General features: G+C 40.2%; 1 pseudogene; it reads right to left on the bottom strand.

Moving 5' to 3' along the window:
- Positions 1–8,527: 8,527 nt before the first annotated feature.
- Positions 8,528–8,627, bottom strand: LOC127123992 (uncharacterized; annotated as a pseudogene).
- Positions 8,628–13,143: the final 4,516 nt, after the last annotated feature.

Here is a 13,143-nt window from a genome sequence, read left to right as displayed (position 1 = left end):
AAACGAAAAAGGAGAAACTATAACTAAACGAATCGAATCGGGATGGAGAATGTGCATTGACTATAGGAAACTAAACAAAGCAACCCGAAAAGATCATTTCCCTTTACCATTCATTGACCAGATGTTAGAACGATTAGCAAAACATTCACATTTCTGTTATCTAGACGGTTATTCAGGTTTTTTTCAAATACCAATTCACCCTGATGACCAAGAAAAGACAACGTTTACGTGCCCTTTTGGTACCTTCGCTTATAGACGAATGCCGTTTGGCCTGTGTAATGCTCCCGCAACCTTTCAAAGATGCATGATGGCAATTTTCGTCGACTTTCTCGAAAACATCATGGAAGTATTTATGGATGACTTTTCCGTATACGGACAAAGTTTTGAAGAATGCCTTGAAAACCTAGAAAGAGTTCTTGAGCGATGTGTAAAAGTAAACTTAGTACTTAACTGGGAGAAGTGTCATTTTATGGTACAAGAAGGAATTGTTTTAGGACACATCATCTCGAACAGAGGAATTGAAGTAGACAAAGCCAAAATAGAGGTAATCGAAAACCTTCAACCCCCAAGAACCGTGAGAGAAGTACGAAGCTTCTTAGGACACGCCGGTTTTTACCGACGATTCATCAAAGACTTCTCTAAGATAACTAAACCTTTAACCGGACTATTGATGAAAGATGCTGATTTCATATTCGACGATAACTGTTTAAAAGCATTTCAAGCGCTTAAGCAAGCATTGATCTCCGCACCCATAATGCAGACACCCGACTGGAATGAGCCATTCGAAATAATGTGTGATGCCAGCGATTATGCTGTAGGTGCTGTTTTAGGACAACGAAAGGATAAAAAGCTTCACGTTATATATTACGCAAGTAGAACCCTAGATGAAGCGCAAATGAATTATGCCACTACCGAGAAAGAACTCCTAGCAGTTGTATTTGCGCTAGACAAATTTTGTTCCTACTTGGTCGGAGCCAAAATAATAGTTTACACTGATCACGCTGCTATCAAGTACCTTTTAACAAAAAAGGATGCTAAACCTAGACTCCTAAGATGGATCTTGTTGCTACAAGAGTTCGATTTAGAAATCAAAGACAAGAAAGGAACTGAAAACGTAGTAGCAGACCACCTCTCTAGACTTGAGAACCTTGAACCGGAAAGAACCTCAATTAACGATGATTTCTCGTACGATAAACTTATAGCTACTTTGGAAGAGAACAACTCCGACAAACAAGTAGAAACCACCTTAGCTATATCTGTCACACCATGGTACGCTGATCTCGCAAATTATTTAGCTGCCGGAATAGTTCCACCTACCTTATCCTACCAACAGAAGAAACGATTCTTCTACGATATAAAACACTATTACTGGGATGATCCCTTACTTTTCAAAAGGGGCCCCGATGGTATTTTCCGTCGATGCATACCCGAAGAAGAGGTGAAAAACATAATCCAACACTGCCACTCCGCTCCTTATGGTGGACACACAAGTACATCCAAGACCTGCTCTAGAATCCTACAAGCCGGCTTTTATTGGCCAACTATATGGAAGGACGTACATGCGGCTATTAAGGAATGTGACAGATGTCAACGCACAGGAAACATATCTAGACGTGACGAGATGCCACAAAAAGGTATTTTGGAAGTAGAGATCTTCGACGTGTGGGGAATAGACTTCATGGGACCTTTTCCATCCTCTTTCGGTAACAAATACATACTCGTGGCAGTTGACTACGTATCAAAATGGATCGAAGCTATAACTTCTCCAACAAATGACACCCGAGTAGTAACTAAACTCTTTAAGAATATAATATTTCCGAGATTTGGCATCCCAAGAATAGTAGTCAGTGATGGTGGATCGCACTTTATATCCAAGGTACTCGAAAAACTATTGTTTAAATATGGCGTGAGACATAGGATAGCGACACCTTACCACCCTCAGACCAGTGGACAAGTGGAAGTATCTAACAGAGAAATCAAGCAAATACTAGAAAAAACAGTCGCCAATTCAAGGAAAGACTGGTCATTGAAATTACCAGAAGCTTTGTGGGCATACCGAACTGCTTATAAAACCCCCATAGGGACGACCCCATTTAAGCTCATTTATGGAAAATCCTGCCACCTCCCGGTAGAATTAGAACATAAAGCCTATTGGGCTATTAGAAATCTGAATCTAAACTATAAAGCCGCCGGTGAAAAGAGAATCCTTGACATAAACGAATTAGAGGAACTCAGAAGAGACGCATATGAAAATGCCAGAATCTATAAAGAAAGAACAAAACAATGGCATGACAAGCGTATATCAAGGAAAATCTTCAAGCAAGGCGACGCAGTCCTTTTATTTAACTCTAGACTAAAGTTATTCCCGGGAAAACTACGATCCAGATGGTCAGGTCCTTTTCATATCACTAACATTTTTCCCAGTGGAGCGATAGAAATTAAAGGCAAATCCACTGAACCGTTCACCGTAAACGGGCAACGTCTAAAACACTATCACTATGCGGAAACCAATGGAGATTCGCAAATCCTACATATAGACGAAATGCCCCCAGGATTAATAGATTATATTTAACTGTTTCCTTGTCGAGCTTGCGACATCTAAACAAAGCGCTTAGTGGGAGACAACCCCAAATTATTATATTATTTCCTTATATTATTATTATTATCTTCCTATTTCTTCCTTAATTATTCTTTTAATTTCTGTTTAGTATTCATTCCTAATTCATTTTAATTTAATAATAACTTTTTTTCTTCTTTCGGCATTTGGCCAAATCCTGACTAAAACTCATGTTTTCTTTTCTCTAGCTAACACTAACCAGATGGGACATATTGATCGTATGGGTATCAAATTCAGAGGGATGGCTCAGAAACAAAAGTTTGAAGAACTAGCCACTAGAGAGATGCTACCTAGTTTATATGCTGATGATTGGGCTATGACTGCCCTTGGACTGAGACAAAGTGTCCTGTATTTGCTGAATCAGATAGGATGGGAGACATCCCCTATCCTAAGACATTTCACCATCTACCGGAGACTCACACTAGAATTCCTTAGCTCATTAATCTATCTACCCAGCCATGGAAAAGGAATTAGCAGAGGTTTTATCCAGTTCAGAATGTTCAACATGGAGTACCAATTTAATATTAGAGACTTTACCAACCTTTTGGGTTTTCCTACCTCCTTTGACACATTCACAGTAAGCCAGGAAGAACTTTTTGAATATAGAGAACTTGAACACTTTTGGGGTAAATTGACTGGAAATGACGAGCCCGAGGAACATGAGTTTCTCTCTGGAAACATACACAACCCGACCTTCCGCTATTTCCATAAGATCCTGACCCACACTTTATTTGGGAAGAAGCCAAACAGTACTTCAGTTTCACGTGATGAACTCTTCATCATATTTTGTGCTTCCCAGAACCGTCCAGTAAACGGTGCCACTTTTATGTTAGCTAATTTAGACCACCTGATCCAAGATGAGCGAGCACCCATTAGAATAGGCGGTTTGATAACTATGATAGGTAATGCTATTGGATTACGTCAGCCTATGCTTGACCTAAGCCCTTTTTGTGGCATTACTACTATGAGTATACCCTTCCTCTTCAACACTATGTCATAGCAAACCTAGGGTCTGACGAGTTTGAGCTTATTATTGATAACCAAGTTCTTTGCCTATTCACCATGCCCGATCCTAGGACTAGTGTTCATAACCACAGTAACTGGCTCTACAATCTGAACGAAACCCCCTCTCCTGCTAGATCCACTGAATCCATCCAGGACTATGAGATTTGTGATGACTATGAGACTTATGATGACCAGATCCCTTATACTGAATCTGACCCCCAGACACCATCTTGCTATTATGATATCGACCCTCCTCCTCAGCCTGTTCAGACCGAAGAATCAGCAGTATCCGACTTCCGGCATCATATGCCCGGAACTGATTACAACACCGCCATTGAAGCTTTGATGTCAGAACAAGACGCCCTCAGAGAAGAATTTACTGACATGAGACACGAAGTTCTAGGGTACATGAGCAGTATGACAGATCAGTTTCACGAGTTGCTACATCGTGTTAACTCTTTTGTTCCTCCGGCCAGAGATCGTGCAGATGGATAGTATTTATTTGTTTTTCTTAGTTATTTAGTTTTAAGCTAGATTATTCATTAATGTTATTTGAATTCATGTTCGCATTTGTTTCCTTTTCGCATTTCTTTTGTTCTTCTTTCCAATATTACATTATGATCATTTTATTGAAGCTATTTATTTAATTTTACTATGCAATAGCTATTATGTTCTCTACTGTTACTACCTATGACTTATTATTATACAAAGTAGAATAAGCATGCAGCAGAAATTAAATTGCAGAATAAATCAATCAGTAGCAAACAACAAAAAAAAAATAATAATATATAATAACTTACCTGAAGGACGCTAGCTGAACATTAGCCAAACAGACAGTGTGACGAGCGTCACACATTCTGTCACGGGCGTCACGCTAACTGCCTGTTACGACCGTCACACCCCTGTGACGAGCGTAACGCCCTTCAGACTAGGTGAACGTTAAGGAGCCGTTGGAGACGAACGTTACACCCCTTCAACTTTTTACCTTCCCCATTTATTCACATTTACCCACATTCATTCACTTTTCAACCACTTCCTTTCCAACTTCCAAATTCTTTTCCTATAAATACCCACCAAACCTTCCTTCATTCACCACAAACCATTCTCTCCTATCAAATACATTTCTTTTCTTTCCAAATCACTCCTTCAAAAATTCATTCATCACAATGGCAGGAAATCAGAATTTCGGAAATATCATCTTCCGATCTGAAGATGAAAATTATCAAAGGGAGCAATTCGAGCGTTTCCAACAGCGAGGCGTCGTTTCCACCAGGTATCCCGATTTAACTTGTTTACAACAATTAGGATTACTCCAAGGTATCGAATGGATGCTCCGCCTAGCCGACTTAACCTTCCTTTGCACTCATAATCAACCCACCTACCATCCCTAACCTTAGAATTCTTAAGTTCATACGACTACACCACTCCCACCGGTGAAGACGAATTTTTAACCGGTGCCGCAACGTTCCGTATGTTTAACACCGAGTACACCTTAACCAAAACCAATTGAGTACCATGCTACAATTTCCCATAGAAGGTCAGGTACATCCCAGAATCCCTCCAAACTCAAACTGGAACACAGTTGACGTTTTCGGCCTTTTCAAGAAAATTTCTGGTATAGATGCCTACAACTAGGAAGAGCTCCTTCTTTCCCATATACATAACCCAACTATCCGGTACTTTATCCGCATCCTGCAAAACACAGTTTTTGGAAGACCAAACAACAGCAAGGTCAACTCAAAGGAGCTATTCTTCCTCCAATGCGTCTTCGAACCGGATACTAAGGTAAACGCCGCCTCCTTTCTATTTCATCATATCCGCACCTTATGTGCTAGAGGCCGGCAACCTTTTATAATTGGTGGATTAATTACCACCATAGCACTTGGCCTAAACCTAGGGGATAAACTCCAAACTTTAGAATCTCTACCTCCCCTATCTATGGATATCAGCTACTGTCGATCCAGCCGCCTGATTAAGAACAGAGTAGGCGGAGGATATTATCTTATGGTGAACAACCAGGCAGTCCCAAGCGTTGTTCTACCAAATATCGCGCTAACTGATGTCACAAACCCCGACCGCCACCTCTATGATTTAAACGCCCCCGAAGCCACCGAGCCTTCACAAAAAAACCCGCCCACAGACGAGTTTGACGATATGGAGCAAGGTGATCATCCTCCTACACAACATTCAGTCCCGCTCAATCCTTCCGGTAATGCAACTGGCCCATCCTCCCAACGTCGCCGACGAAGAAGGCCTGCAACCAACGACGACATCATGGATGCTATTGATGGTATGCAGGCACAGAATGTCGAGATGATGCAAATGATGCGTCAAATGCAACAACAACAGGATGCTAGGAATGCCATAACCGACCAGCGTTTACTGAGTTGTTCAGCAGGTTCGACAATTTAGACTTACGTCAGCGATCACCAGGTCCAAGAACCAGAGGCGGAAGGCAACCTTAGTTGTCGTTTCTTTCTTTTTTCCTTTCCCTATTGTATTTCCTTCCTTCAAACATTGGGGACAATGTTTATTTTAAGTATGGGGGGGAAACCTGTTCTTTCTATTTCTTTTCTTTTACAAGTATGTACTTTTCCTTTCATTGTTATTTCCCTTTCTTGTTATTTCCCTTTCTCATCATATATATAAAAAATCAAAAAAAAAAAAAAAAATAAAAAAAAAAATTTAGATTTATTTTAAGTTAAGTCCCGAGTGTGAACAATTTCTATTATCTATTCCCTCAAACTTTCATGAGCCACAACAACAAAAATTTCAACACCCAATAAGTATAAAGGTTGCTCATTCTATCAAACTTGAGACGAATTAAGACGAAAACTATTACCGCCAAACACTCTGAGAACCTTAACATGTTAGATCAGGATAAGTACCTATTATACCCATCCCGTGAACTTTTAGTTTTATAGTAACCCCGAGTAGTTTATACGAGAAGTCAGCACCATCTTAATAGCAAACTACGTGGAGAACCGATGAATATAAGTGAATGATTCCCAAAGTAACATAAAAATATATATATCAGGAAATGCACTAATTAAGTTAGGGATCCTTACCAGATCATTTAATCTAAAGGTCGCAGATCATGCAAAAGTATAATACGAGAGATCCATTATGAGTTGGTTCAGTAGGTATCTGGTACTGAACTTGGTAGGGCGGACTACGGTCCGATCCCCCGCAATTTGCAATGGACTGAATAACGAAGTTATCCGACTTATGTACCAGAACTTCTAGCTAAAAGGGGATCAGAATCACTAACCGGTTACTCCACTATGTGCGCGACAAGATAAAGGGCTTAATGTGATTTCGCTAGAATGAAAACGGGTGAAATAAGAGTAAAGGACTAGGATAGCTATAATAGCATTACTCGAACTGATTTGCATAAGGTGGGGTTATCTGAGATTGTGACGGTGTCGTTAATGTCGAGATTTAACTCAAGCCACTTTTAAACAAGGATTGCATGCGACCTAATACGAATTGATGTGTGTTGTGAAATTTCATCTGGCTAAAATTTTCAAAACAAGTTCTATACTGAATTTTGCTTGAGGACAAGCAAAGATCTAAGTATGGGGGAGTTTAAACATCAATTATATCAGATTTTGACTTTTAACTGGATTATATGTAAATTGGACATTAATTCTAGATCAGGGCGAGAGCAATTTTTAGAGTTAATTAAATTCTAATCTTTTCCAAAAAGTATTTTAAAGATTGAATGTGAGGACGAGAGTTAAGCATTTGAATTTAATTATATAACCTAAGTCAACAGAGCGAGAGTTTGAGATAAGGGTGTTTAAACGATTAGTGTTTTCTTAAAAAGAGTTTCTATGGACTGTATTGCTTTCAAAAAATGGTTTTTTGACTTAATTATAAGTGACAGCTACATTAACATAAAATCATGGTTTATTCAACAGAGCGAGAGTTTGAGATAAAACTTTTAATCAATAGAGTCGACTGAAAAGATTCATTTTAAAACCAAGAAACCGACAAAGAATTGATTCCCTAATTACGACGAACTACATACCGATATCCGCTTTATTAATATTTAATCTAGATCTTAGTTTAGTTTTTAGCTTTCCCCAAACAATCAAACATTGTTCACCTTAGCTTTACGAAGTAACCTTAGATAACGGTATATCGATTCATAAGTCCCTGTGGGATCGATATCTTTTAAAACTACGCGATAGAACTGTGCACTTGCAGTTTGTACCCCAAATTCGACTCATAAAGTCGCGATCAAGTTTTTGGCGCCGTTGCCGGGGACTTTTATTTAGTCGATATCGTAACTCTTCCGTTACGCTGTAGAGACTAAGGTTTCTTTTTCTTCTATTCTTTCTTTCGTTGATTTGTATGCCACGCACTCGCTCACAAGGCGAACCGCTCTATTTACGAATCAACGATATCGAACTATATCTCCGAGTCCTACGACGAATTCGGGAATATCGTGCTGCAAACAATCTCCCTCCTGTAGAACTTCCTGATTTCAAAACCTTTTTCCTTCGATACCCGAGATGGCAGAACCAGCTCGTGCTCTTAGAGATTACGCCGCTCCATCTCAAGATGAGCCGCATTCAAGTATTGCTCCGCCCGCAATCGAAGCAAACAACTTCGAACTTAAACCTTCGCTGTTGCAGGCTGTGCAACAGAACCAATTCTCTGGAAATCCTACCGAGGATCCAAATCTTCATTTATCCGTATTTGTCCAATACGCTGATACTGTTAAAGCTAATGGTGTCACTTCGGAAGCAATTCGACTTCGTCTTTTTCCTTTCTCATTAAGAGATAGCGCTCGAAGATGGCTTCAGTCTCTCCCTTCAAACTCTGTCACCACCTGGAACGAGTTGAAGAAAGTTTTTCTTGCCCGATACTTTCCGCCAAGCAAAACAGCTATGTTAAGAGCCCAGATAAACGGATTTAAACAGAAAGATAACGAGTCTCTTTTCGAAGCATGGGAAAGATACAAAGACATGATGAGACTTTGCCCACACCATGGTTTGGAAGACTGGTTAGTAATTCACACATTTTATAATGGTCTCTTGTACAACACAAGGTTAACAATAGACGCCGCTGCAGGTGGTGCACTAATGAACAAACCTTATGCTGATGCCTACCAGCTTATCGAAAGCATGGCCCAAAACCACTATCAGTGGGGAGAACGAACGAACAATGGTGGAAAAGCCTCAAACGAAAACTGGCATGTACGAGATAAGTAACCTTGATCACGTTAATGCAAAAGTGGATGCTCTGGTCCAGAAGATTGAAAGTTTAAATGTATCGCCTCCAACCGCCGTGGTGGCTATAACTCAGAATTGCGAGGTCTGTGGAATCCAAGGTCACACTCCTACGGATTGTCAACTCTTGACAGGAATCCAAGCAGAGCAAGTAAACTATGCTCAAGGAAGCCCTTACTCGAATACCTATAACTCAAATTGGAAGAACCATCCAAACTTTTCATACAAGAGTAATAATGCTTTGTACGCACCTGGACAGCCTCCAAATCAAGCCCCAGCTATACCTCCGGGATATCAGAAACCGAACCCATCCATGCCTAACAATAACGCCCCTAGGAAATCCAACTTGGAAATCATGATGGAAAACTTTATAGCTTCCCAACAACAAACCAACAAAGATTTCTTAAACCAGAATGTACACACTGGCGAACAACTTAAACAACTAGCAAGCAAAGTAGATGCCTTGGCTACCCATAACAAAATGTTGGAAACACAAATTTCACAAGTAGCTCAACAACAAGCACCTACTGCTGCCCCAACTGGTACATTCCCTGGACAGCCCCAACCTAACCCGAGAAGCCACGCTCATGCAATTATATTAAGAAGTGGAACGGAAGTGGAAGGACCGTCTGATCCAAGGATAGAAAACCAAAACCCTAAGAAATCAACTGAGGAAAGTGAACCTAAGGAAAAGGAAGAGAGTAATAAGGAAACCACAGAAAAGAAGGAACCTTATGTACCTCCACCACCTTACAAACCACCTATCCCTTACCCTCAAAGGCTTGTTAAAAAAAGATGCGGGCCAATTTAGAAAATTTGTTGATCTCCTTAAACAGTTAAACGTTACAATTCCGTTCACCGAAGCTATTACCCAGATGCCCTCCTATGCTAAATTCTTAAAAGAAATTCTTTCTAATAAAAGGAAACTTGAAGATAGCGAAACCGTTACACTCCCTGCCGAATGTAGCGCTATAATCCAAAACATGCCTCCTAAACTCAAGGATCCGGGTAGTTTCTCTATACCCTGTCACATAGGAAAATTTGTCATCGACAAAGCCCTATGCGATTTAGGAGCCGGAATTAGCGTTATGCCTTTATCCATATGTAAGAAATTGGAAATGGGAGAATTAAGACCAACCAAAATGTCTGTGCAACTAGCAGATCGTTCCATCAAATATCCTGTAGGAATTCTTGAAAACGTTCCCGTACGCATAGGTCAATTCTACATTCCAACTGATTTTACAATTATGGACATTAGAGAAGATGATATTACACCCATTATACTGGGAAGACCGTTCTTAGCAACTGCCGGTGCAATCATAGACGTAAAACGAGGACGACTCACCTTCGAAGTAGGTGAAGAGAAAATTGAGTTCATTCTTTCCCAATTCTTGAAAGCACCTGCAATAGAAGATACATGTTACTTCATGGATATCATCGATGAATGCATAAAAGAAGCAGAGCTAGGAGAAGACAAATCATCAGACTATCTTTTAAAAGACAAATCTAACCAATGTTTAGCAATAACACCGGACCCGACGCAATGTCTTAACAAACCAACCCCTGACCTGAAAACACTTCCCAAAAATCTGAGATATGAATTCCTAGACTTAGAACTTGAACGACCTGTGATAGTTAATGCAGACCTAGGAAGACTCGAAACAGAAAAACTCCTACATATCTTAAGAAAGTATCCAACCGCACTAGGTTACCACATCACCGATCTTAAAGGAATAAGTCCTTCTATTTGTATGCACCGCATCATGCTAGAAGAAGACTGTAAAACCTCTAGGGAACACCAGAGGAGACTAAATCCGATCCTGAGTGAGGTAGTAAAGAAGGAAATAACCAAGTTGTTAGAAGCAGGCACTATATATCCTATATCTGATAGCAAATGGGTTAGTCCTGTACACGTAGTACCAAAGAAAGAGGCATAACCGTTATTGAAAACGAAAAAGGAGAAACTATAACTAAACGAATCGAATCGGGATGGAGAATGTGCATTGACTATAGGAAACTAAACAAAGCAACCCGAAAAGATCATTTCCCTTTACCATTCATTGACCAGATGTTAGAACGATTAGCAAAACATTCACATTTCTGTTATCTAGACGGTTATTCAGGTTTTTTTCAAATACCAATTCACCCTGATGACCAAGAAAAGACAACGTTTACGTGCCCTTTTGGTACCTTCGCTTATAGACGAATGCCGTTTGGCCTGTGTAATGCTCCCGCAACCTTTCAAAGATGCATGATGGCAATTTTCGCCGACTTTCTCGAAAACATCATGGAAGTATTTATGGATGACTTTTCCGTATACGGACAAAGTTTTGAAGAATGCCTTGAAAACCTAGAAAGAGTTCTTGAGCGATGTGTAAAGTAAACTTAGTACTTAACTGGGAAAGTGTCATTTTATGGTACAAGAAGGAATTGTTTTAGGACACATCATCTCGAACAGAGGAATTGAAGTAGACAAAGCCAAAATAGAGGTAATCGAAAACCTTCAACCCCCAAGAACCGTGAGAGAAGTACGAAGCTTCTTAGGACACGCCGGTTTTTACCGACGATTCATCAAAGACTTCTCTAAGATAACTAAACCTTTAACCGGACTATTGATGAAAGATGCTGATTTCATATTCGACGATAACTGTTTAAAAGCATTTCAAGCGCTTAAGCAAGCATTGATCTCCGCACCCATAATGCAGACACCCGACTGGAATGAGCCATTCAAAATAATGTGATATGCCAGCGATTATGCTGTAGGTGTTGTTTTAGGACAACGAAAGGATAAAAAGCTTCACGTTATATATTACGCAAGTAGAACCCTAGATGAAGCGCAAATGAATTATGCCACTACCGAGAAAGAACTCCTAGCAGTTGTATTTGCGCTAGACAAATTTCGTTCCTACTTGGTCGGAGCCAAAATAATAGTTTACACTGATCACGCTGCTATCAAGTACCTTTTAACAAAAAAGGATGCTAAACCTAGACTCCTAAGATGGATCTTGTTGCTACAAGAGTTCGATTTAGAAATCAAAGACAAGAAAGGAACTGAAAACGTAGTAGCAGACCACCTCTCTAGACTTGAGAACCTTGAACCGGAAAGAACCTCAATTAACGATGATTTCTCGTACGATAAACTTATAGCTACTTTGGAAGAGAACAACTCCGACAAACAAGTAGAAACCACCTTAGCTATATCTGTCACACCATGGTACGCTGATCTCGCAAATTATTTAGCTGCCGGAATAGTTCCACCTACCTTATCCTACCAACAGAAGAAACGATTCTTCTACGATATAAAACACTATTACTGGGATGATCCCTTACTTTTCAAAGGGGCCCCGATGGTATTTTCCGTCGATGCATACCCGAAGAAGAGGTGAAAAACATAATCCAACACTGCCACTCCGCTCCTTATGGTGGACACACAAGTACATCCAAGACCTGCTCTAGAATCCTACAAGCCGGCTTTTATTGGCCAACTATATGGAAGGACGTACATGCGGCTATTAAGGAATGTGACAGATGTCAACGCACAGGAAACATATCTAGACGTGACGAGATGCCACAAAAAGGTATTTTGGAAGTAGAGATCTTCGACGTGTGGGGAATAGACTTCATGGGACCTTTTCCATCCTCTTTCGGTAACAAATACATACTCGTGGCAGTTGACTACGTATCAAAATGGATCGAAGCTATAGCTTCTCCAACAAATGACACCCGAGTAGTAACTAAACTCTTTAAGAATATAATATTTCCGAGATTTGGCATCCCAAGAATAGTAGTCAGTGATGGTGGATCGCACTTTATATCCAAGGTACTCGAAAAACTATTGTTTAAATATGGCGTGAGACATAGGATAGCGACACCTTACCACCCTCAGACCAGTGGACAAGTGGAAGTATCTAACAGAGAAATCAAGCAAATACTAGAAAAAACAGTCGCCAATTCAAGGAAAGACTGGTCATTGAAATTACCAGAAGCTTTGTGGGCATACCGAACTGCTTATAAAACCCCCATAGGGACGACCCCATTTAAGCTCATTTATGGAAAATCCTGCCACCTCCCGGTAGAATTAGAACATAAAGCCTATTGGGCTATTAGAAATCTGAATCTAAACTATAAAGCCGCCGGTGAAAAGAGAATCCTTGACATAAACGAATTAGAGGAACTCAGAAGAGACGCCTATGAAAATGCCAGAATCTATAAAGAAAGAACAAAACAATGGCATGACAAGCGTATATCAAGGAAAATCTTCAAGCAAGGCGACGCAGTCCT

Source organism: Lathyrus oleraceus, chromosome 2 (genome assembly GCF_024323335.1).
Source record: "Lathyrus oleraceus cultivar Zhongwan6 chromosome 2, CAAS_Psat_ZW6_1.0, whole genome shotgun sequence".
In the NCBI taxonomy this organism is placed as follows: Eukaryota; Viridiplantae; Streptophyta; class Magnoliopsida; order Fabales; family Fabaceae; genus Lathyrus; species Lathyrus oleraceus.
This window is presented reverse-complemented; position numbering and strand designations above follow the sequence as displayed.